The sequence below is a fragment of the Pan troglodytes genome, chromosome 5 (genome assembly GCF_028858775.2).
Source record: "Pan troglodytes isolate AG18354 chromosome 5, NHGRI_mPanTro3-v2.0_pri, whole genome shotgun sequence".
Classification (NCBI taxonomy): Eukaryota; Metazoa; Chordata; class Mammalia; order Primates; family Hominidae; genus Pan; species Pan troglodytes.
Window position 1 is genome coordinate 10,984,883 of NC_072403.2, and position 26,757 is coordinate 11,011,639.

The following is a 26,757-nucleotide window of genomic DNA, read 5'->3' on the forward strand; positions in this document are numbered from 1 at the left end:
GCCTGGGCAACACAGCAAGATCCTATCTCTTAAAAAAAATAAAAAGTAAAAAGAAGAGAGGGAAAGAGAGAAAAAGGTGATGGAAGCCGAGACAAAGATAGTCATGGGGATGGATGAAGCAGGTTCTAGAACTTACCGAAAAAAAAAGGAATAGAGTGTGCCAACAGCTTAGATATAGAGTGTGAGAGAGAAGAGTGGAGGCTGGTTCTCAGGCTCCAGAAGCATAAGCCTGCGTGGAGCACAGCGTCACTGAGCAAGACAGGTGTGGAGGATGAGAAGCGGGCCACAGGATGGGAAGGGAATCTGTGTGGAGACGGTGCCCTAAACATGCTGCCTTGAGGAGGGACCTCTGCATGGGGTGGCCGGGCACAGCCAGGTGAGTGGAACGAAGCCACAGTCAGGGGAATCCTCAGGCCGCCCTCCCGTCTGCTCCCCTGAGTGCTGGGCTCTGCAACTCCCTCCATCCCAGCTCGTTTCTTGCCTTCTTTACAGGGATGCTATCTCCTCTAGCAAGCACGCCTTCCCCACCTTCCCCACCCCAGGCTGGGCCCTGGGCTCATCTTTATCTTTGGGATGGCTACGCGGGATTGAAAGTGAGTGCCTCCCAGTCTGTGTGCCCTGCTAGGACAGGGATCTATTTGGTTTTTGTTTGTTTGTTTGTTTTCAACTTCATAACCAGACCAAGTTCTGGTACATGGCAGGTATACGAGACATGGTTACTGAACTGGACTAACATTTTATTTAGAGTTGGTCCATTCTCTTAATTACCTATCTGACCCTCATTCTTAGGCTATGATGGCCAAAACCCCATGTGGCATTCCAGGTGTGGACCTGCCACAAGGCAGTTGTGTGCGGGAGAGATCGCAGCGTGGGGTTAACTGGGCTGCTTCCCAGTCTTGGTTCTGCCCTGAGCTCGTTGCTTCTCTTCAGCGGGTGAACATAAATCTCTCTAGGACTTTGTTATAAAGTAAGGCCTGTGCCCTAGATGTCCCTGGAGACAGCGCCATCTGGTGGAAATTCCTGTAACCATAGAGATGTTCTGTCTGTGCCGTCCAACATGGGAGCCATGCAGGACACATGGTGACTGAGCACTGGGACCGTGTGCCGCGTGGCCAAGAGCAGCTCAGCTCTAAAGTCTCCTCCAGCTTTATGATGTCACTTCCTGTATCTTCTCTACACATTCTTTCCTTCAGCCTGTTGTTTGTAAGTTTTTATGTAGGAAAGTAGAAAATTCAGAATATGTTTCATCAGGTTTTTGTTTGGCAAAGTGTCAACATGTTTATAACAGAGTTAAAGATAAAGGAAACCTTTTGGGTTATTTTGGAGAATTGAGGGCAAGACAAAAGGCTCCCTAACTGCAGGGAAAGGGGAGGCAAGTCATGAGCTCTGAGAGGGCCTGGCAGTGTCTGTGAACACATGACATGTGCCTGTCACCCCAACTCTGCCAAGGCAGCATGCAAACAGCCCCTGTTGCACCTCCACTTTCTGCCTGGAGGCCCAAGCAACTGAAGCCTGTCGCATCAGCCCAGCTACTGGGAAATGCCAATTTGGAACCCCAGGACTTACTGCCAAATCTACGGGCCAGTCCCCCGTACATGTAAAAGTACACCCACCCCAGCATGGACATGCTATTTATAGGAGTGTTTCTCAACTGAGGGCAATTTTGCCCCCTGGAGACATTTGGTTGTCACAAATGAGGGAGGGGGTGCTAGTGGCATCTAGTGGGTGGAGGCCAGGGATGCTGCTAAACCTCCCACAGCCCACAGGACAGCCCCACAACAGAGTTATCCAGCTGCCCCAAACCTCAGTAGTGCTGAGGTTGTGATACCCTGATTTATGGCAACGTTCCCTCTGAAAATACAAAGCTCTATTACTTGGATCCCTGGAGCAGAAGTAACTTTTTAATAAACAAAATGGCTTATTTTCAGACAACTTCATCATCTGGTTCTCTTTATTAACTATGAATAAGGCCAGCAGTTCTTTTTGTTTCCTGTTATTGACATCATATACAATTTATTAATATCTCAGTTAGGTAGAGTGCAAATGACATAGCCAATTAAGTGAAAAAAAGAATCATCACAACATTTTAAAAATTATATTGATCAATGGAAACACTCAATCTTATATGAGAGGCATATTTTTCTACTTTGTTCTTGCATAATTTCGACTTTCTTTTCCTACTTTCACGGAAAAATATATATGCATATATTTGTATTCATTTTAAATGGGCTATACTTTGTAGTTACAACTAGGCTGTAAAAATGCTAGTATTTATAAATGCAGTTAGATAATATTTACCAGACAATATCATCAAGTATTTAATATTTAGATTCAAGAGCTTCATACGTATTAATTAACTATGAGCAGTCTTGCAAGGTAATATTTTCTAGTTTCATTGAGGGGAAACCAAGGCGTAATAAGGGATAAGCAGTTCCCTCAAGGCTGTAAGAAGGAGCAAGTTCCAAATATTCCTATATTTCTATTTCTTGGGTCTGTGTATACAAACTAGAAAATAATTACTTTTTAGTTTTAATAGCTCAACTTTTTATTCACTGTTTTTTAAAACTGAGTTTCACTGAGGTATAATAACATATTAAAATTAAAAGATACAGTTTAATGAGTTATGACTATTGTTTTTAAACTTATTGTTTACAGCAAAATTTGTTAAATGTACAATAAAAATAGATTTCAGAGGCGCAGTTTGACTACACAGTATCTTAGTACATGGCAAAGACCACAGTTGTTCAGTAAGTCAATAAAATCTCAATAATTTTGTCACATTGGGAGAAAGTCCAGTGTGACTGAATAGGAAGAATTTTGAATTGAGAATGTCTGTAGTTTTATTATGAATTAGGAGTTAGGGTATCCTGCTAGGAAGTCACAGTACAACTGACTTTACTTATGAATCTTGCTGTCTTCATCCGGACGGGGATGGAGACTAAAAGAGGATTAGACTAGAAGATCTCCCGGGTTCCTTGCAGCCCAAAGTGCTGTGGCTTCCAGTCCATGCTTTCACAACAGTCACCCCGGCCACTCCCTCCTGGAATTCCTCCTCCCCGCCTCCCCTCCCGTCCCTCCACACCCTCCTGCTTTCTCCTCCTCCTGCTGCTCTTCCTTGACCTCCTTCCCAGCCTCTTCTGAAATGTGGGAATTCCGCAGGCTTTACCCCAGCCCTCTGATCCTGGCACTGCCCACTCTTCATGGTGGTAGCAGCCCCCTGCCTGCTGGTAATGCCCAAGTCTGTGTCTCTGCCCCACCTTCCCCTCCCCCACTCCCATGGCCCCCGGAAAACATCAGATGGCCTCAGGATATTTGTCCATGGGTGTCCAGAGGCACGTCCGACTCCCCACGCCCAGACAGACTCCTCTCCTTCTCCCTCCCACCCCACATACTGCTTCTCTCCCCGTTTTCCTTGTTTAGGTGAAAAGCACCAGCACTCATTTCAATCTCAGAATCACTCCCGGGGGTGTGTTCTTCCTGCCACACGGAATCTTTATACTAGACATGAAACAACTAGGCTTAGGGAAGTGGAGCAGCATGTCTAAGCCACACAGCCTGCCAGTGGTGGAGACTGGATTTAAAATCAGGGGTGTCTGACTGCAAGGCTAGGGCCCTTGACCACTGCCCTACACGTATGTGCCCCAGCCGGGGACCCAGGGCGCTGTCCTCAATGCCTCCCCCTCACCACTCACCGCCGCCCCACTGCCAGGACCCGAGACTCACAGGGGTCTCAGGTCAGCTCCCCTGAGGACCTCTACCCCTGGCTCCGTTCACCCACCCTCATCCTCGCCTGGATATACCCATCTCCTAACCAGTCTCCTGTCTTCCTCTCTTCAAGCCACACTTTAAGTTGAGAAAAGGTGCTGTTCCTACAACACAGATCAAGACACTCCCTTGCTTGAAACACTCCAGTGGCAGTCCACAGCTTCTGGGACAAGAGCCAGCCTGTCACTTGGCAGCAGCCTCTCCATCTTCGTCTCCAGCCTTACAGTCCGATCTCATTATTTCTAGATTCCATACCTGCAAACTCACCTCTTCACTAAAATGTATTTGTAAACCAAATCAATACTTGTGGCTTCACAGTGATTCACAGACTTGTACAGAGCAGGGAAAAAATCTGAGTAGTCCAAGGCATCTGTTCCTGGCTGAGGTGAAGCAAGGTGACCCCTCTGCCTTCTTGTCCCAGTTCTCACACTAGAAACAAGTGGTCCTTCCTGCTGTCTATCCAGAGCCATGCTTTTGCATTTTTGTACTTTTGTTGGTGATTTTGCTGTTTAAAATGCCCCCAGGCACGGTGCTGAAGTGCTGTCTACTGTCTCTGAGTGCAGGAGGCTGCGATCTGCCTGTGGAGACAATACCTGTGCTGGATGAGGTGCCTTCAGCGTAAGTTGTAGTGCTGTTGGCAGTAAGTTCAGTGATAATGAATCAACAGCCAGATACATCGAGGCCATGGAAGAGGAAATTCACTTCTGCAGGCCCCTCTAGAAAGTGCTTCTATAGTAGGTTGTGAAACTACAGAAAAGAAGGGAAAGCAGCTAAATTTGTGGATTCGTAGGATGATGTCTGATACAGTTTGGATGTTTGTCCCATCCAAGTCTCATGTTGAAATGTGATCCCCAGTGTGGGAGATGGGGCCTGGTGGGCGGTGTTTGGGTCATGGAATCTGGTCCCTCATGAATGGCTTGGAGTCATCCTTGCAGTAATGAATGAGTTCTTGCTCTTCTGAGTTCCCATGAGAACTGATTGTTAAAAAGAGCCTGGCATCTCCTCCTCTCTCTCTTGCTTCCTCTGTCACCATGTGACTCGCTGGCTCCTCTGCGCCTTCTGCCATGAGCGGAAGCAGCCTGAACCCCTTAGCAGAAGCAGTTGCTGGCACCATGCTTCCTGTACAGCCTGCAGAACCAAGAGCCAAATAAACGTTTCTTTATAAATTACCCAGCCTAGGTGTTCCTTTACAGCAATGCAAAGACTGACAATAAATGCTTTTTTTTTTTTTTTCAAAAAGTGTGGTAGCAACATTGTTGTGAGTCTGAAAGCCAAAGAAGTTTACAGTCAGGAGCATGTCAAGCCCTTCTCAGCTAGTGCTGACTGGCTCTCATGTACCAGAAGGTGATACAATGTGAAAAAGGTTAAACCTGCAGGGCAGGTCAGGCGAGTTTTGCAGATCAGGAGGCTGTGGGAGAATTGTAAAAATACCCCCTGAGTGCTATACGAGAAAAGAGTTATGTGGAAGGGCAGGTTCTCAATGCTGATGACACCTGCGTGTTCTACTAGGATGTTGATAAACAAACCTCTGTAACACAAATGGTGTTTCAGCTGATGAAAACGTTGTGACCAGACGCTCACAGAACCCAACCCATGCTCTCTCCAGGAGAAATAGCTCAGTATTTGCTAGTTCAGGGTTTGAAGAATGTTCGTAGAACATAACTACCTCGAATCACAAGAAGTGGCTGTGCTTCCCACTACCCTTACCCTGGGGGGTCCAGTCCCATTGAACTCTCTGTAGTTGCCTGAAGATGCTTTTCCTGGGGTGCCCTCTCCTCTCCATCTAGTCAGTCACCCAGATCCATCCTTTAAGCCTCAGCCCCAGTGATGCCCAGAAAGTCTCTCTGGACCCTCCCCTAGGGCAGCTGAAAATCTTTTCTTCAGCGCCAGGTGACATGCCCTGCACACACCTCTGGCTCAGCGCGCATTGCAGCAGCGGGATCGATCACACACTCCTCCACCTCCCCCACCAGCTGCTTCAAGGCAAGGCTCTTTCTTCCTTCCTTCCTTCCTTCCCTCCCTCCCTCCCCTCCCCTCCCCTCCCTTCCCCTCCTCCCCTCCCTCCCTCCCTCCCTCCCCTCCCCTCTTTCCCTCCCTCCCTCCCCTCCCCTCCCCTCCCTTCCCTTCCTTCCTTCCTTCCTTCTCTCCCTTTCTCCCTCCCTTCCTTCCTTCCTTCCCCCCCCACATATGTATGTATGTATATTAGTATATGTGTATGCATATAGACATATTTGGGGAGGTGGTGAAAAACAATACTTTGAGATATTTCTTATGTTGCACTTTTATTTCTAAATTAACCTACAGTATCGTGCCTATTTAATTGATTTGATGTTGTGTTCTGGAATTTAGCACAGAGCCTGGCCCAAAGAAAGGACAGTAAATATTTGCTGATAAAAAGCAAAAAGCTTAACAATTCTATTCATTTTACCTAACTGAAGTTCCTTGTGTCATGAATTTTTAATAAATAGTTTAAAATTAACATGTTAAGAGCATGTTCCCTTAAATATTTTAAGTAATTCCTCTGCCCCCTCTCTTTTTAATTTGAGCTATATCTATAATAAAATTTTGTTGAGCAAAATAAACTCCAGCTTAATCCAAATTGAATAATTAAAAATGTGGAAGAAGTGGTCTGAATTAATGAGTTTTCTCAGTGTAATTCCAGAATATTGAGCCAGAGGAGATCTTAGTTTACACGTGTGTTAATTAGGCTCTTCCAGGTTAGCCTAGGAGATAGGAGGGAAAAAACAGAGAGAGCCTCAGCAGGCTGCGAGGCCTGAAAGGAAGGTTATTCACAGGCAACCTGGGCGTGGTTTCAACAGCAACTCTGAGATGCAACACCAGCTGCCTCCGCTGAGCTGGCATTTGCTGCTCCAGGAGCTGGGGCTGCTGTCACAGAGCCCTGGCCACCTCAGCCCCTGCTTGGCCATGGTTTGTCCTGACTCGTTATTTCTACCACTGCTTTCTCTGCCTGCCGTCTGCTTCTGTCCAGACTAGCGAGTGCTGATGGTCTCTACAGTTTCACATTCAAATCCCTCTGCAAAGAAAGCACCCGATTGCTTCAGATAGTCACTCTCCTTCCTGCTGGACTGAGATCTTGCATCAATTTCTCTCCTGAGATAAAGGCCTCCCTCTAAATGAGCTTCCCTTCAGCCCAACATCTTCTCCTTGGGCCCGGACAGTGAGAAGACACAGTCCACTTTCTCAGGAGACCTGCGGGCACGGGACACGCTCAAGTTATACCACTGGGAGCTCCTTTCTGAGTCAACAGAAGCAGAAACTGATGCCTGAGAAGTTAGGAGGTCCTTCCTAGGAGGGTGCCCTTCAAAGTCCCCTGTTATCTAGGTCTCTGAAGCACATCACTGCCCCAGTATTGAGAAGTCTTGTCTCTTTAGCTTGTATTTTTTAAAATCTGCTTCAAATGTTTGGGTCAAGCCTGCAAAGTCTGGATGAACAGCCACACCTGGTTTATGGGATGTTTACACATGTTTCTTTTATCAAAATTATTTATGGCTAAAATTTAAGGTTGCCTGATATCACTGGAACACTGAAATGTGGGCCCACAATACAGTATTTATTTTCATTTTTTTCATTAATCCAAATAAATGAGTTGTTGCTTTAAAAATAAATATGTAACACTATAAGAGAAACTGGTATGAAGCTTACCGGAAGCCACCATTACTTAAAAGCTATTAGTATTGTTTTGTCTTAGAATTTCAAAGCAAGGTAATATGTAACATGGCATTTACTCAATTAATATTTATTGAGAACCAACTATATTCCAGGCACTGTTTTAAGTGCTGGGAATACAATAGTGACCAAGACAAACATATTCCTGCTTTCATGAAAGTTAAATGGTATGTGTTCAATCAACCTGTTTCCCCATTTTTTAGAACAATGAAGAGCAGGGAAGGGGTGGAATGAGGATCAAAAGTAAGTCCTAGAGTCCTGCCCCAAAGTTTTCCAATTACAATCTAAAGTAACAACCTTATGCCACCAAATTCGCAATTTGAACATTGAAAACGGCAATTACCTAACTAAGCAAGCTGTGAGTCCCTGCTTTCTGATATTTTGTAATCCTGCTATCATCTATGAAACATCATAATTATAATAATAAAAATCGGAAACAGAGAAAGGGAGCATTCTGACATCCAATTAAAAATTAACACTAAATAAGTCAAACCCCCCACAGAGTTTTAGATATGAAAATTGAAAATCTGATCTAAAATTTAAATGAGGTGAAAAGGACCAAGAAAAGCCAAGACATTCTTAAGAAGAAAGAACTAAATAAAAGAAATTCACTTACAGATGTAAAGACTTAATATAAAGCTACAAGAATTAAAGGAGTAATGTTGAAACAAGAATAGAAAATAGACCAATGGAAAAGAACAGAGCCTAAAAACACACCCACACACGTGTGGACACATATCTGTGACAAAGGAAATACTATAGATTAGTGATTAAAAATATATTTAAGAAATTAATCCTGATAGATCAATTAGATAGCCATATGCAAAAAGAAAATCTTGAAACATATCCTAAACTATGCACAAAAATCAATTTCAGAAGGAATGTAGCTTTAAACAGCCTGGGCAACATAGCGAGACCCCATCTCTACAAAAAATATAAAAAAATTAGCTGAGCATGGTGGCGCACGCCTGTAGTCCCAGCTACTTGGGAGGCTGGGTGGGAGGATTGCTTGAGCTCGAGAGGTTGAGGCGAGCTATGATCATGCCAGTGCACTCCAGCCTGGGTAACAGAGTGAGGCCCTATCTCTAACAATAGATAGATAGATAGATAGATAGATACATACATACATACATACATAAAGAAATTTAAAGAAAGAAGGCTGGGCATGGTGGCTCATGCCTGTAATCTCAGCATTTTGGGAGGCCCAAGTGGGAAGATTGCTTGAGCTCAGGAGTTCAAGACCAGCCTGGGCAACATAGCGAGACCCCATCTCTACAAAAAATATAAAAAAATTAGCTGAGCATGGTGGCGCACGCCTGTAGTCCCAGCTACTTGGGAGGCTGGGTGGGAGGATTGCTTGAGCTCGAGAGGTTGAGGCGAGCTATGATCATGCCAGTGCACTCCAGCCTGGGTAACAGAGTGAGGCCCTATCTCTAACAATAGATAGATAGATATAGATAGATAGATAGATAGATACATACATACATACATACATACATACATACATACATACATAAAGAAATTTCTTTTAAAGAAAGAAGGCTGGGCATGGTGGCTCATGCCTGTAATCTCAGCATTTTGGGAGGCCCAAGTGGGAAGATTGCTTGAGCTCAGGAGTTCAAGACCAGCCTGGGCAACATAGTGAGATCTCATCTCTAAAAGAAAAAAAAGAGAAGAAATAAGATTTAGTGTTCCGTAAATGAGTTGAGTGACTATAGAAAACAATAATCTATTGTATATTTCAAAACAGCTTCAACTTCGAGAATAATTTGAATGTTTTCAGCATAAAGAAAAGATAAATGTTTAAGGTGAGGATATCCCAATTACCCTGATTTGATTATTATACATTATATGAATGTACCAAAGTATCACATTACCCCCAAAATATGTACACCTACTACGTATCAATAAAAACCTGACTATATAAAACCTAATTAATAGAAGGATTATCTTTACTGCTTCTCCATTTGACAATCCAATTTTGTCAAAATTTGGGGAAAAAGAAAAAAAAATGGTGCCTGATGGTGGATTACCGCAACTTTAATCTGTGGTTCCATGCATAAAGAGCCCCATATGCGGGGCCAAAATTCAGACTTGACCATGTTCTTTGAATAGCTTCTTAAGAAGTTACAGTTAGCTGGGCATGGTGGTGGCCCGTGCCTGTAGTCCCAGCTAATTGAGAGGCTGAGGCAGGGATTCACTTGAACCCAGGAGGTGGAGGTTGCAGTGAGCGGAGATCACGCCACTGCGCTCCAGCCTGGGTGACAGAGTGAGACTCGTCTCAAAAAAAAAAAAGTTACACCTAGGTGTGTATTTTGGCACAAAGGAGTGACAAACTTATAGTTAAAAGCTCAATAACTTCAGTGTGGTGTAAATGTGGTTTATAGGCTATGTTTGTGATTGCTAAAAATAATTCTAGTTTACCTCAAAATCCTTCTCTTTCCCAAAATTAAGTGCCTGGCCAGCTGTCATAAATTACATATTCCGTTTGGTTTTTTGTAAAGGTTACATGTTCAAGATGTGAAAATAAGATGTTCTCTCTAAAGGCTACTATGCCTGGTCTGTAAATGAACCTGTTAAATGCTGTATTTGCTCCAACAGCTTACTATAGAATGTTACTTAATACAGTATCATACTTATTACAGTTTTTACTACAGGAGTGTAATACGTAAAATTAATCTCTATTTTAATGGGCCCATGTTTCGTCTTTCACCATCCTTTAAACTGCTGTGAATTTTTTTGTCATGACTTAAAAGCAAGGATAGAAAAACACTTTAGAGATATCTGGGTTTTTTTCCCATTCCAGAACTTGTGAGTAAAATCATATTTGCTTGATATTTATAGTCATGAACTCCTAAGCTGGCAGCTACAACCAAGAACCAAAATATGGTGCATTCTGCTTCTTGTAATTCATCTCTACTAATAAACTATAAGAAGCAAGGAAAATTAGGGAAAATATTTTATTTGGATGGTTTCTATAAACAAAGGACTATATAATTCTTGTACATTATTTTTCATTTTTGCTGTTTCTTTGAGCAGTCTTATGTGCCACACAATGATTTAAGGTATTTGTTTTCCATAAGAATTGTTTTAAAAGTATTCTTGTTACCAGAGTAGTTGTATTATATTTCAAAATGTAAGATGATTTTTAAAAGCCTGAGTACTGATCTAAGATGCAATTGTATGAACTCTACTCTGGAGGGAGGGGAGGGTGTCCGTGGAAATTTTAAGACTTTTATTTTTGTGTGTCATCAAATATAGGTAAAAATAATTGCGCAATTCTGCTGTTTAAACAGGAACTATTGGCCTCCTTGGCCCTAAATGGAGGGGCTGATATTTCAAGTTGATTATTTTATTGTAAAATAATCCAACCTAATTTTTTTAAATTTGGTTGAATGTTTTTCTTGTTAAATGATGTTTAAAAAAATAAAAACTGGAAGTTCCTGGCAAAAAGAAAAGCCCCATATGCAATATTCAGTATTATTAAAATAATCGGCACCACCCAGTCAATGACTGGTATTTTATTATTACAGATTTGGCTACTGTGTTCTGTTCATTGCCTCCTTCAACAACCTTTCAGCACAGTTTGCCTTCACCTCTAACGGGTCACAATTTACCTTTTCTAGGCTACCCATGGGGACCTCAACAGCTTTGCCATTGCACACTATCTTTGCAGACAAGATCTTAATCACATCCAACTTTCTGCAGTTGCACAGGGTACCTCAGACCCACATCCCAGATGACATTCCTCAGAAGCTCGCAGCTGGAGATGACATCACCTTAGACAACATCACCCTAGCCCAAGACATCGCTATTAGAGATACATCACCTGGACACTAAAGCCTCCACCCCAGTGACACTCTCAAGGTGCTGACAAAATGGACATGGACATTTGTTGCTTTTCTTCTTTTGAATTAGGAACTCTATTGTGTTTCCTGAATTTACTGTCTGCTTGGCCCGTGATCCTGGTATGTTCCTTGCTCTCTGCCAAAACATGCACCCTCCCCTCCACACCTAAAGGAAAACCTGGTAGAAGCTACTACTCTCAATGCCATTCTAAAATTGACGAAGAGTATTATTTTCCCCAAGAGGCAGCTGCTGCAGGCCAGTGAATCCTTTGGACCCTGGGGAGAGGGTCATACACTCCCTAGTGACTTCTACTCTACCCTCCAGCTTTCCGCCAGGACCTCCTGCCCTGTCCCCAACTGTAACCACCACAACCACCCCATCCCGTTGGTTACACACAAATATCACCAGTCTTTACATGTACTTTACTGACTTCTCAGATCATACCCTCCAACAAGATAACTGCAGGACTTGCCACCATGACCTGAGAAATACACCAAGATATTATTGTCCAATTTTTTTGAGATATATATATATTTCTCATACTTTTAACATACTCTGCAATCCACCAAGATATTGGTAGAGACCCTGGAAATTTCAAATCTATTTCCTCTGCTAATGCCATGTGAATAGGAAACTTAGATACAGGCTGGCCTACAAGGACTCCTTATACTTCAATTTTTGTTCCTCCTTTCAACTCTCATAAAAAATATTTTCTATACTATTTAGGGCAAATGATGGCCTTCTTTCTAAGTCTCATCCATCATTGCTGCAAAGGTGCCTTAGTTTGATGTTAAAGTGTCACAGGGCCAATGTATTGACCATGTTTCTGGCGTCTATAAAGTCAATGTTTTAATATCTGTCCTACATGCATACACCAAACATTCCTTGATCTGGAAAACCCAACAATATGCTTTGCTTCAGCCTCAGGCCTCCCTTGTCGCCTCCTCTGTGCCACCCCCCATTCCTCGGGAGTCCTCCTCCTCCCAGGGGTGCACTTTTCAAATACAAACCAACCAGTCCAGAGCCCACACCCCAACCACCTCCTTTGTTGGTCTCTCACATGCTGGGCCACTGTCCACTTTCCCTAATCACCCAGAGTCAGGTACCAGACAATTAGGGACAGCCCCTATACCCCAGAGCCTGCTGAAATTAGCAAACTGGCCAATCCCGAGTCTGTTTACTTTGCCTTCCTGTTTCTTCCCATGGAAATCACAAAAAAAGGCTCTTGTCCACAGCCCCCCTCTCGCTCTGCCTCCTGCTTCCCTGTGCGGCCCTGTGGTGTGGTGCACACCTTCCTCTTGGGAACTGTGTGAAACTATCTCCTAATCCTCTCCGTTGGCCTTAGTATACCTCAAATTTTTTGTATTGATACACTTTTTTTGGTGGGGTTTTGTTTGTTTGTTTGTTTTTTGTTTTTGAGACGGAGTTTCACTCTTGTCTCCCAGGCTGGAGTGCAGTGGTACGATCTTGGCTCACTGCAACCTCTGCCTCCTGGGTTCACCTGTGATTCTCCTGCCTCGGCCTCCCGAGTAGCTGGGATTACAGGCGCGCACCACCACGCCTGGCTAATTTTTGTGTTTTTAGTAGAGATGGGGTTTCACCATGTTGGCCAGGCTGGTCTCGAACTCCTGACCTCAAGTGATCTGCCCGCCTCGGCCTCCCAAAGTGCTGGGATTACAGGCGGGAGCCACCATGCCCGGCTGACACACTGTTTTCTTTTAAACAGCTGGGAAACCTCTTATCCTCATCACCAGTGCCAGGGTCCAGCTTCAGGAGGGCAGGGCTCACCTGCTTTACTTCCAGATCCCCATGTGCAGCGTGGAGCTTCCCTCTGACCTGTTTGTTGGATTTGTTTCTAAAAGGCGGCCATGGTTTCTTTTTTTCCTTCCTCGGCCCTGATTAATTTCAGCAGAAGAAAATGTATCCCCTCTAGTTTGTGATGGAATCCAAGCTTAGTTAGCCATTCATGGTGCTAAACTGTCCTGCACTGGATGACCCAATCGCTTCTGATTTTCCAAGCTTGGCTCTCAGACCATCCTGGTGGAAGAAACACTAGCAGTCTGCCCAATCTGAATGCAAATCCAGAATAATCTTTTCTTTTGTTGTTACACAGTTATGAGTGCAATTTTTAAACGGCTGCTACTCTACAGCCTGCCTGCCTTATGCTTTCTCCTGGGCACCCAGGAAAGTGAGAGCTTCCACTCCAAAGCAGAGATCCTAGTGACACTAAGTCAGGTAATAATCTCTCCAGCTGGACCTCATGCACTCACATGGACAACACACTTCTCTCCTTCAGTGATCATCATCCTTGTACCATGTTGGTGGCATGCTGTAATCGTGACTCAACATCTGGTTGCCAATTGCTATGTAACAAACCACCTCAACATTCAGTGGCTTGAATTGAAAGCAGGGTCTTGAAGAGATATTTGCACATTTCATGCTCCTAGCAGCATTATTCACAACAGCCAATAGGCAGAAGCAACCCAATGTCCAACAATAGATGAGTGGATAATCAAAATGTAGTCCATCCATACAATGAAATATGATTCAGCCTTAACAAGGAAGGAAGTCCCGCCACGTGCTACAACATGGATGGACCTTGAGGACACTGCTAAGTGAAGTAAGCCAGGCACAAAAGGACAAATACTCTATGATTCCACTTTATAGGGTACCAAAGAGAATCAAACTCACAGAGATAGAAAGTAGACTGGGGTGGCCAGGGACTCGGGGAGAGAGGAAAGGGCAGTTATTGTTTAAAAGGTACAGAGTTTCAGTTTGGGAAGATGAAAATGTCCTGGAAACGGTTAATGGTGATTTTACATTGTTTATGTTACCACGATTTGTAAAAGAGCAGCTGCGCTGAGAATGAGCATGCTTGTCATTGGCAGCTCTCTGAGATTTTCAGTGCCTCTTACTGGCTTGTTAAGAAGATGGCAGATTCCTCTCCCCGTCTGCTTCTTTCATTATAAAATTCCCATTTCCATTTTGCCTCTAGGTAGAAGCTCACGGAACTCAAATGGGAAATGATGATGGCAGGATTTTCCTGCCGAAAAGAGGTGTCTCAAAAGAAAAACATATTGTATTTAACATGGAGAAATGAAATCCTCCAAAGCGAGCTTTATGAACCGAATTACCCAGAACGGACTTACCTCTATTGTCAGTATTTTTCTGCTGCCCCTTTGGGCTTCTGGTGCCTGGATAACTAAAAGAGCAGGACATCGTGCTGCTTAGTGGGCTTTGCAGTGGGAAGCGGGAACGTCTACCTGCATGAGCACGGGGCACTCTGCCCAGAGCTTGGGCACATTCCCCTAGGCACAGGAGTAAGGAAGAAGTCTCCAGTGTAGGTTAGGAAATAGGCCTTCAGCATGAGCTTACCACAGCTTTTTTAAGGAAAAAATTAGTGGCTTAAAATAATATTCCACTTTTTTTTTTTTTTTGAGATGGAGTCTCACTCTGTTTCCCACGCTGCAGTGCAGTGGTGCAATCTCGGCTCACTGCAAGCTCTGCCTCCCGGGTTCACGCCATTCTCCTGCCTCAGCCTCCCGAGTAGCTGGGACTACAGGTGCCCGCCACCACACCCGGCTAATTTTTTGTATTTTTAGTAGAGACGGGGTTTCACCGTGTTAGCCAGGATGATCTCGATCTCCTGACCTCGTGATCCACCCGCCTCGGGCTCCCAAAGTGCTGGGATTACAGATATTCCGCTATTTTTTATCATAATTGTGTGGACTGACTGGATTCAGCTGGGTGATTTGCACTCGGAGTCTCTCGCGTGGCTGCCGTCTTCTGAAGGCTGGACGTCCCACATGGCTTCTTTACTAATACATCTGGTGCTTCAGCTGGGACAGCTGGGACAGCTGGCGGCTGCACAGGCATCTCGCTCTTTCCACACAGGCTCCCCATATGCTTAGTTTGAGCTTGGTGATTTTAAAGTAGTTGAACTTAGATGGCAGCTGGCTTCCCTCAGAGTAAATATGCCAAGATACCCAGGTGGAAGCTGTAAGGTTTCTAATGACCTAGTCTGAGATTTCACACCAAGATGGCTTCCGTCATATTCTGTTGGTCAAAAATAAGCCACACGGTGGGGCATGGTAGCACACACCTGTAACGCCAACACTTTGGGAGGCCAAGAAGGGTGGATCACTTGAGCCTAGGAGTTCGACACCAGCCCGGGCAACATGGTGAAACCCCGTCTCTACAAAAGAATACAAAAATTAGCTGGGCATGTTGGCACACCTCTGTGGTCTCAGCTACTTGGGATGCTGCGGTGGGAGAATCTCCTGAGCCCAGGGAAGTTGAGGTTTCAGTAAGCCATGATCATGCCACTGCACTCCAGTCTGGGTGACAGAGTGAGACCCTATCTCAAAAAAATAAAAGCCACAGGTCAACCCAGATTCAAGGGGATAGGATTACACAAAGTCACAGATTCAGGAAGGTATAATTTATTGGGGAACCGTCTTTGGAGACTAGCTACCACAATCTGTCACGATCTTTTAGATAAGACGATCAACATATTTCTGAGTATACTTTAGATTTCCACTATCAGTACATTTTCTGAAACTTCCCCAGTCTTAGCACTGAAGGTCCTGCACCCCAGGAAATATCTATCAGTCTTTGTCAAACCAGGATGGTTGGTCACCCTACTTTTAGACCTCCTCATTTTCATGAACTCAATGTTGCATAAGGTTGATCTTCCAAAAACATGTATCTGCCTTAAAATTGTGATTTCCATCCTGATGAGGTCTCCTCATATTCGTCTTTCTGGTTTGTATAGGATCCACTTGACTTCAGAGCTGTAGAAATCCAATAATATGGCAGTGATGATGCATTCTTTTATTGGCCCACAGTTATTATTTTAATCCAAGATACAGCTGAACACCATATCTTAGATCTAAACTCTCATACAATAAGCCTTAAAATGTAACTAATATAAATCTGGGAGTTCATATGACCCTGCCTTGGTGGGAGTGACATATTCAAAAAACCAACAATTTGACAAAAAATATAACCTAAAAACAATTCAAGTTGGACTATGAACACCAATACAGTATTAGTGTTAATACATACATGCTTGTTACCTTATTACAATAGCATAAAATATCACAAAGTAGAAAGAGTTCTGGGTAGACAGGAGTCCTGCTGAGTAGCTCTGTGCCCTGGGTGGGGGTTATGAGGAAGGGTTCCCAGGTCTGCTTCCTCCACCCTGAGGTCACCATTAAAGTTGGAAGATGACTTAAAAATCAGACAGCATCAATCCCCTTCAATAGTTTTCTATGGTGTATGTGTTCATTAAATTCTGGGTCATTGAACGGTCGTGGATAAGCTTAATCTCTCTTAGCCTCAATGTCTACTAACATAGTTCATATTCTGTTAAAGTTATGAGCATCCGTATTCTAAGATTTGTATTGAATATAGATGATAGATTAAAATTTTAGTGACAAATCTTGATGATTCTGTAGGAACTTTTCCATGTGATAAATCTTCTTTTCATGCTATCTTGGCTTCAGCAGAATGGCAACATTACATTTAAAGACAGGCTTTGACACTTTGTGGTGTGTGTGTGTGTGTGTGTTTGGAGGCTCCCTCTCTGTTGCCCAGGCTGGATTGCAGTGACGTGATCATATTCACTGAAACCTCCAATTGCTGGGCTCAAGTGAGCCTCCCACCTCAGCCTTCCAAGTAGCTGGGACTACTGGCGCATGACACCATGCCCACATCATTTTCTTATTTTTTGTAGAAACAGGGTTGGTTGCTCAGGCTGGTCTTGAACTATGTTGCTCAGGCTGCTCTTGAACTACGTTGCCCAGGCTGGTCTTGAACACAAGAGATCCTACCAAAGAGCTGGGATTACAGGTGTGAGTCAACATGCCCAGCCCCTGTGTTTCCATTAATGCATTCTATGCTGTCCACCACGGATCCCTACTTCACCTCATCACTTTTTGCTTCAGAGCCCCGTGTGTACAATGATTCATGGAGGCATATAGCAGCTCACAGGAGGGTAGGTGTAGCCAAGTAGTATGTACCTAAAGTGAAGAGAGCAATTGCATAAAGAAAGGTAAATAATGGTTTGAATGGGACAATGGGAAGGGAAAGAAAGCCAATCGTTCCTCTGAGCTTGTGGGACTTGGAAATAAATGTGGAAGAATTAGCAGGACTCGTTCCAGAGGACTGCGAGGGAGTCAGTGCACTCAGGGAGAGCCAGAAGATAAGAGTAGACTTTTAGGGAGGAAGTTGGGATAAACCTTGAGAACAAAGAGGGCTTTAATTACAGTGTAAGAAAGATTTTGGAGGAGTCACTGCAGAGGAAGATTGGGAAAGGGGATGGCAGTGGAAGGACGAGCAGAATGAGGTAGTAAAGGTCTCATGGGCATGACCGCTGTGAGACAGACCTGGTATTGGTCAGGACCACCTTCACTTCCATCCCTGGTCCCAAGAGCAGCTATGCTACTGGAGTGAGAAGCTGCATCCTCTTCTCCAGAGATAACATAGAGCCCCCTACCACCACCCAAATTGACAGCTGAGGATGGGCGGATGGGCTCTCCATTGGACTCTGAAGGCACTGCCAAATTAATATCCTATCCTCAGAGGACCCAACTACTGGGAGCACAAGCGTCTTCCCTAGGTCAACTAATAGTCATGACATACTGTCCTCGAGTCTTCCCTGCATCCTGCCACCCCCAGGAAACCATACCATGACAAAAGAGCACAGTACTAGTTGAGGTCATAGATATTAGAATTAGTAGGACCTGACATTTGGCAGTTAAGGAACCCTTAATAGGTAAGTTATTCACTGTTTTAACCCTCAGTTTCCTCATCTGTAACATAATAACAGCTCATTACAACAGTACATAGCCTCCTTGAGTGAGAAACTAAATTGAATTCCTTCTCCTGGTTTGGTTTGGGCAGTGTCATTTTTTTTTTTTTTTTTTTTTTTTGGAGACAGAGTCTTGCTTTGTCACCCAGACTGGAGTGCATTGGCGCAATCTTGGCTCACTGCAACCTCCACCTCCTGGGTTCAAACGATTCTCCTGTCTCAGCCTCCCCAGTAGTTGGGATTATAGGCGTGCACCACCATGTCTGGCTAATTTTTGTATTTTTAGTAGAGACGGGGTTTCATCATGTTGGCCAGGCTGGTCTTGAACTCCAGACCTCGTGAGCTGCCTGCCTCGGCCTCTTGAAGTGCTGGGATTACAGGCATAAGCCACCATGCCCGGCCTGGGCAGTGTCATTCTTCTAGAATATGAAGGCTTTGGCTTTTCAGCCATAGACATCCAAATCCTGCACTAAGAAGCACTCTGATGTTCGACATTCAAGAAGATGGCAACGTAGAAGCATCAGGAATCCATTTCCCCATTTGGACAACAATTGCACTGGCAGGATCTCTCAGATGTAACTATTTCGGAACTTTGGTGTCTACTGAAGGCTTGCAACATCCAGGGGAAGACTTGGGTGGTAAATTGTGGTTGATTTTGGCTAATTTTAGCTCTTAGCTCAGTAGCAGCTGTCACCCACCAGCCAGGCAAACAGCTATGCATGTGTGCCTGAGGCAGCTTGCAAAAAGCTTGAAGGAGCCAAGGTGGGTGTAAGGACCCTCTCCTCCAAATAATAGGGATCTTTGCTGTGATTGCTAATTGCTGCTTCTGGTTATGGAGGTGTAGACACGGAGGTGAGCAGCATTGCTGCAACCATCATTTGCACTTTTACAATCCTCATCTCTTTGGCTGAAGCAACTTCCAGGGGAATTAAAGGGCCAGCACCTGTTTTTGGAGCCTGCTCTTTTTTTTCTTCTTTATTTTTCCTTTATTACCCTTTTGGAATAAAATATTTAAGAACTAGGACATCAACAACAACAACATATACAGAGGCATTTGGAAAGTCATCACACAAGCCTAGGGAAAGGTGCAGGCTCAAAAAAAGATCTGAGAAGACCTTAAGTTTACAGTTAAGGCTGAACTTTGGCAGACAGACACCCTACCAAGGCAGAGATACAGAGTTACATATTATAAGATACCAGTGTCCAGTTTTCAGCAAAAAATCACAAAGCATACAAACAGAAAAGTATAACAGATTTTTAAAAATCAATGGAAACCATCTGTGAGAAAGACTAGATGGTAGACTTACTAAACAAAGAGTTTAAAACAATTATCTTAAAGATGCTCAAAGAGCTTAAAGATGTAGACAAAAGTCAAGAAAATGTATGAACAAAATGGAAATATCAATAAAGAGACAGAAAACACAAAAAGGAACTAAAGGAGCTAAAAAGTACAATAACTGAAATGAAATTTTCACTAGAGGACTCAAAAACAGATTTGAACAGGCAAAAGAAAGAATAAGTGAACATGAAGATAGAACAATTGAAATTCTTGACTCTGAGGACTTGAAGGCCAAAAAGATTACAGAAAAGTGAGCAGAGCCTTAGGAACCTCTGGCGCATCATGAAGTAAACCAACATATACATTGTTGAGGTTCCAGAAGGAGAAGACAAAGAAAAAGGGGCAAAGAGATTATTTGAATAAATAGTGGTTAAAAACTTCCAAAATATGATAAAGACATGAACATAAATATGAACATGAACATAAATTCAAGAAGCTCAATGATCTCAAAAGACCCACACCAAGACACATTATACTCAAACTGTCAAGACAAAGGAAGAATCTTGAAAGCAACATGAAAGAAATGACTCATCCCATACAACGAATCCCTGGGAAGGTAAGCAGATTTCTCATCAGAAACCCTGGAGAGGCCAGAAGGCAGTGAGTTGATACATTCAGAGTGCTGAAGGAGGAAAAAACAAACAAAACAAAACTGTTGGCCAAGAATGTTATATGCAGCAAAACTATCCTTTAAAAATGAGGAAGAAATTAAGACATTCCCAGATAAACAAAAGCTGAGGGAGTTTGTTACCACTAGACCTGCTGTCTTAGTCTGTTGTGTGTTGCTATAAAGAATGCCTGTTGCTAGGTAATTTTTTTTAATGAAAAAAGAAGTTTATTTGGCTTAAGATTCTCATGTCTGGAAAAGTTCAAGATTGGGCATCTAACAAAGGCATCAGGCTGCTTCCACTCATGGCAGAAGGTGAAGGGGAGCCGGCAAGTGCAGAGATCACATGGTGAGAGAGGAAGCAAGAGAGGTAGCAGGGAGATACCTGGCTCTTTTTAACAACCAACTCTCATGGGAGCTGATAGAGTGAGAACTCACCCTCCCTGTGACTGTGTGGGTATTAATCTATTCATGAAGTGTCTGCCTCCATAACCCAAACACTTCCCATTAGGCCTCACTTCCCAGCACCACCACACCAGGGATTGAATTTCAACAAGAGGTTTGGAGGAGTCAAACATCCAAACTGTAGCACCTGCCTTGCAAGAAGGGAGTTCTTTAGGTTGAAATGAAAGGGCACTAAACAGTAACTCAAAGCTATATGAAAAATAAAGATCTCTGGCAAAAGTAAATATATAAACAATTATAAAATAGTATTATTGCAACTTTGGTTTGTTACTTCCACTTTTTATTTTCTACATGATTCAAGAGAGTAATGTATTTAAAACCTTATTAGTTTATATTTCAGGTGACACAATGCACAAAGATGTCATTTTGTGATATCAATAGCTGAAAGGGGGTAGGAACAGAGCTGCATAGAAGCAGAATATTTGTATGCTCTTGAAGTTAAGCTGGTATAAATTCAAACTACAGTGTATGCCTTTTTTTTGTTTTTTGTTTTGTAGAGATAGCATCTCACTATGTTGCCCAGGCTGTTCTCAAACTCCTGGCCTCAAGTGATTGTCCTGCCTTGGCCTCCCAAAGTGCTACAATTACAGGCAGGTGTAAGCCATCATGTCTGGCCCAGTGTATAACTTCAGGAAGGTAGTTTCAAAGATGAAAAAATTCTAGAGATGGATGGTGGTGACAGTTACATAATAATGTGAATGTACATAATGCCACTGAACTGTACACTGAAAATGGTTATATAATAGTTAATTTTATGTTATGCATATTTACAATCTTGAAAAATAATTTTTAAAAAATTAAAGAAGAGGCAGCTTATGCTGTCTAAGGAGCCCCTTTTTCTACCTGCACTCTCTATGCTTCACTCCTACTCACTTCACTTTTGAGGAGGAGCATGTACACTCATTTTTGAACTTGCTCTCATTAACTGATTCTTCTTTCTAAAGGATAATGCTTTTTCTTTCTCTCACTTTTGGTTATTACTAGTGAAGACCAGTTACTGTCTCTTATATTATGGAGCCATGCAAACTAAAAAACATACTATGATTATGTATAATAGAAAGAAAGGCAAGATATTTTTACTTCCCTTGGTGCTATGTAGTACTTGTTGTTTCGGATATGAAATGGTTAAGCAGTCATCCCCTTGGAAGCTCTGCAGAAAGTGGGGATGGGGGATTTTTTTAGATGATTTTAAACAGGAAATGCCATGATGATCTGTTTCCACCAGAATGGGTTTTTATGTTCAGCTCTTACTCTAAATCAGGAAGTTCTTGTTCCTGCCAGAAAGTGAGACAGATAAACCCTTTCCTCTACTCCAGCCCACTAACAGTTCCACAGAGCACAGAATCCAGAAAATGGAAATGGCTGGGTATAGGGTAAAGTATCTGACTCTACCTCAGGGCCATGAATATGGGGCTGGGGAGCAAGGAGAGAAGACAGGGATAGAGAAGCAGAGGGAGGAACATGGGAGCAGAAGAGGGAGAGATGGAAAGAGAAAGAAAACTGGTGAGGTGGCTTGCACTCGTAGTTCCAGCTAGTTGGGAGGCTGAGGCAGGAGGATCACTTGAGCCCCAGAAGTTTGAGGCTGCAGCGAGCTATAATCCTGCCATTGCACTCCAGCCTGGGTGACAGAATGAAATCCTGTCTCTTGAAAAAAAAAAAAAAAAGAAAGAAAGAAAGAAAAGAAATTGGACATTAAAACCAGAATCCCTAGGAAATTATTTCTAGTATTTTTGTATTGTTTCCAAGTTAACTGTACAGACAATTGTAAGTAATAGGTCTGTATGGAGGAATCTCAGCCAGTTTCAAAGACTCTCTTTGTTGCCTTCATGAAGTCCCAAGGTAAGTAACCTATCAAGCATATATACATTCATTGGGTGCCTTCTGCCTATTACAGTAAAAAAAGCTAGAACTCAATGTGCCCCAAAACAGGTAAACAGGCTCCCAGAATGTACTTTAATTGAACTTAAGATAGTCTGGTTATTCTACAAATTCTGAGAGTAACACCTGTGCTCTTGCTGACTCACCACCAGCAGAAAATGATTAAGATGGCTATTTACAGGGTACACAATGTTTTCTAGCTTAATTAGCCTCTTACCTTCATCCAGGAACTAACGCCAGATGGCTCTGTCCTCATGGCAGTCACCTGGCCATGACCAGAATCCCAGTTTGAGTGTCTCTGCAGGGAGGAAGAAAAGGGGTGGGAAAGGAAGGAAAGACATCACTATTTATCAAATGAATGCCTTGTCCCTGGCACTGTGCTTCCACATATGTTCCTGATTAATTGTCCCAACAACTCTGAGAGGTCGGTGTTACTATGTTCAGTTTCCAGATGTGGAAACAGAGGCTTAAGGACTTGGAGTAATTTACTCAAGATCCCAGAGTCAGGAGAGAGGGAAGCCAAAATTGCAACTGTCCTGCTCCAGTGTGCATGGTCTTTTCATGGGAGGTTTGTGCAAACAACACCAAATCCTAAGCCTTTACTCTCAGCTTCCAATCATGCAGAGTATTTCCTGACAAATTCCTGGTAACAGCGTTATTCTACAGCATGCCCCGGGAGTCTTGGGAGTCATACTTGGTTATGAGAAGTGTAAAACAAAAATAAAACTCTAAGCGCCCCCAACCAACTGAATGGATCCCTCTCTTGGCCAAGAAGGATTCCAAAAAATACCTGAAAAACTACATCAGCCCATGATGGGAAGGAGGAGTCAGACTTACCTCCTTCTACTGTCTTCCATTTGGAGTTTAGACGTGACTGACCAACATTAACATTGACTCAGAGACCTTAAGACTGAAAAAACAGACTCTTTGTAGCAATAACATACCTCATTCCAACCTGACTCTGGTATGGAATCACATGACGGATATCAGGCCCTGAAAGAAATGGCAGTATTTTATCCCAAAATATATTTCCTTGACATATTTTGAAATGACCCTGAAAACCTGTCTCTTGTGGGGGAAATTTGCTTTCTATAGAGAATCTTCTTCCCTTATTAGGCCTTTTCTGGAGAGTCTGACACCTTTTAGGGTCAGACAAGAGACATTCACTGCTTATTCTCTCTGAAACCTGCTATTTGGAGGCTTCATCTACATGACAAGAACCTTGGCTTAAGCTCCAGCTTAACTCTTTCAACCAATTGCCAGTCAGGAAATCTTTGAATCCACCTATGACCTCGAAGACCCTGCTTCGAGAAGTCCTGCCTTTCTGGGTTGACCCAATGTATACCTTACATGTATTAATTTATGTATTTCCCTGGTAACTTCTGTCTCCCTAGAAGGTATAAAACCAAGCTGTAACCCAGCCACCTTGGGCACATGTTCTCAGGACCTCCTGAGGCTGTGTCACTGGCCATGGTCCTTGCCATGGTCCTTAACCTTGGCAAAATAAACCTCTAAATTGATTGAGATAAGTCTCAAATACGTTCTGGTTTACAGAAGAAAAGTAGAAATGGGAGTAAGAGTAGGCCAAAGAAGAGAAGAATGGACACGGTTTCACCCTGATGAAGTCACTGTGCCTAGTAATATCTCAGACCTGTGATTATTACATTGCCTGGCCAAATAGGACACGTTCCTCAAGATTAGGCTCAAATGCTACCTAATATCTGTCCCACTTCGTACTCCCCACCCTGGAATCCTCTTGGCTCAGTTAAAAGTGTTTCACGTTCTTGACTGGCATCTCCAGACTGAATATACCTTCACTCTACCCTCCACCCCTAAACCACTCAGGTCCAGAGATAGTTTCTAAGTGGGAGAAAGGATCCTTAGCTAAGAGATCTCTGGTCCCCATGCCAGAATCTACTCAGAGGGTCAGTTTGTGGCTTCCCTTCAGTGGGGCTTGAGAGACAGGGCCAAAGGGACTCACCAACATAACCTTGAAACAGTTAAAAGCCACGTGCACCCTGCCAGATAGACCTACTAGAATCTCAGGCCAGTGGTTATTCAAGTTTTTGTCTTTGGATCTCCTTCCTTCCTTCCTTCCCTCCCTCTTTCTTTCCTTCCTTCCCTCTTTCTGTTCTTTTCTTTCTCTCTTTTTCTTTCTTCCTTTCTTTCGTCTCTCTTTCTCTTTCTTTTTATTATTAGAGACAGGGTCTTGCTATGTTGCCCAGGCTGGAATGCAGTGGCTATTCAACAAGTGCCATCTTAGCCTCCTGAGCACAAGCAATCCTCCCACCCACTGAAGTCTCTTGAGTAGCTGGGACTACAGACACATGCCACCGTGCCCGCCTGGCTTTTTTTGCAAATCTTTTTAATGATTGGCTTTTTAAAAAACAGTTGGATCCTCATATCTACTTCTGCATTCAACCAGTTGTGATATGTTTTCTGCTTGAAGGATATGAAGAAAATCCAGCCTCGGATAGATAAATAGTTGGAAAAGGAAAGAGTGTCTTTAATGGCCTTTTCAGAAGACTGTAGACATTCTTCTTTGATATGACAACAAGACTAAACTGGATGTCATTCCTTTAAGGTAGTTGCAATATGGAATCTGAAACCTTATTGTCAAACTGTCCACACTATGTTACATTACAGTCGGTTTATCTTGCACTTTACGTGGATCTTTTACCTATGCATAGTCTTGTAACATTTTGTATTGATCATTTGGAAAATATGGTTCACTGAAAAATGCAGGTCTTCCAAATGTTGGCAGCTTTTCTTATCCAATAGAAACAATCACATTTGTTTCAATGCTGATCTCATCATAAAAGTCTTTAAATACCAGGTAGCTGTCAAGCTCATGGTGCATACAAGTATTTCAAAATTATCATTTTTCCTTCAAAGTTCAGATTTTAACCTTAGCAATGCATTATTTCAGTTGTTTTCACTGCACTTCATTGAAGTCAGAGGTTCACATGGGTTATTTTCAAGAAAATGTCTACCAGATGCCCAAGTCTGAATATTTATAGTTTATCCATTGTTCTTTTAAGTAAAAAATAATGTTTCACTATAAAAGCAGCCAGTTCAACTCAAAACTCAAATTATCCAAGAGCTTTTCCTCAAGGCAACGTCATACATTGGTAGTAGAAGTGACAAACTACTTCCTATTTTGTCACTGAATGTTGAAAAGACATGTACTCAAGAGTTGAGAGTTAATAAAGTTAATTATTTTTATTGGTTTATCTAGGATATTTTTAAGTGATACGGGCAGGGTTTTATCCATCATTGCTTTTGCGGTATCAGTGCAAGTGTCCACAAAGTTAAAAAGGCAAATCATGTCTTAGCATTGTTATGAAAATAGTTTCAACCTCTCAACCCAACCCCCCTTTCCCCAAAGGCTCTAGGAGACCTGGGGGCCCACGAGCCACACCCTGAGGTCTGCTATCCTAGCCTGCTGTCATTGCTAAAGCCTGCACAGGCTTTGACCTGAAGGGCGAGCTCAAGGCCTTCCCAATCTTCTTCCTTCCCTCTCCTCCCTGCCCACCCTTTCCCTCAACTTTGGGACAAAAGAGACCAGGATGGAAGACCCGAAGGGACTCTAGCTTTGGAGTTCAAACTTCCCTCATTCCGGCTGGGCGTGGTGGCTCACGCCTGTAATCCCAGCACTTTAGAAGGCCAAGGCAGGCAGATTACTTGAGGTCAGGAGTTCGAGACCAGCCTGGCCAAGATGGTGAAACCCCATCTCTACTAAAAATTCAAAAAATTAGCCAGGTATGATGGTGCCTGTAATCCCAGCTACTCGGGAGGCTGAGGCAGGAGAATCGCTTGAACCTGGGAGGTGGAGGTTGTGGTGACCCGAGATTGCACCACAGCACTCTAGCCTGGGCGACAGAGCGAGACTCCATCTAAAAAAAAAAGAAAAAAAAAAAACTTCCCTCATTCCTAGTGAAACTCTCACTTTTTTTTTCTTTTTTTCTTAAAGAGACAGGGTCTCTCTCTGTCACCCAGGCTGAGTGCAGTGGTGCAATCATAGCTCACTGCAGCCTCGAACTCCTGGGCTCAAGCAATCCTCCCACCTCAGCCTCCTGAGTAGCTGGGTGCACCACCACATGTCCAGCTAATTCTTATTTTTTGTAGAGATGGGGTCTCTTTATGTTGCCCAGGCTGGTCTCGAAATTCCAGACTCAAACAATCCTCCTGCCTCGGCCTCCCAAAGTGCTGGAATTACAGGCATGAGCCACCACACCCTGCCTCTATTCAGTTATTAATGTGGCCCATTCCTCCACATTAGGTTCCAAATACAACAACATCTCCTTCATTCCATTTTCCCGAGACCCAGTGTCTCCTTCTTAGGGTTCCACC

General features: G+C 43.3%; 1 protein-coding gene and 1 long non-coding RNA gene across 3 annotated transcripts in view; one reads left to right on the plus strand and one right to left on the minus strand.

Moving 5' to 3' along the window:
* The window catches only part of LOC107975043 (uncharacterized), a 37,830-nt gene extending 25,668 nt beyond the window's left edge, over nt 1–12,162 (plus strand). The window contains exon 3 of the long non-coding RNA XR_001718222.3: nt 11,079–12,162. This is a non-coding gene — a long non-coding RNA (uncharacterized LOC107975043). The remainder of the gene's footprint in view (nt 1–11,078) is intronic.
* The window catches only part of LYRM4 (LYR motif containing 4), a 232,408-nt gene continuing 207,631 nt past the window's right edge, over nt 1,981–26,757 (minus strand). Inside the window, exons 3-5 of one of the 2 annotated variants that reach the window (XR_008548779.2) lie at nt 23,349–23,397; nt 22,622–22,702; nt 1,981–4,893 (exon numbers count right to left, since the gene is read on the minus strand). The gene's annotated coding sequence lies outside the window, so the exon portion shown is untranslated. Of the gene's footprint in view, nt 4,894–12,253; nt 16,095–22,621; nt 22,703–23,348; nt 23,398–26,757 lie in introns of those variants that run through there. The other variant, XR_010157537.1, reaches the window with a different exon arrangement.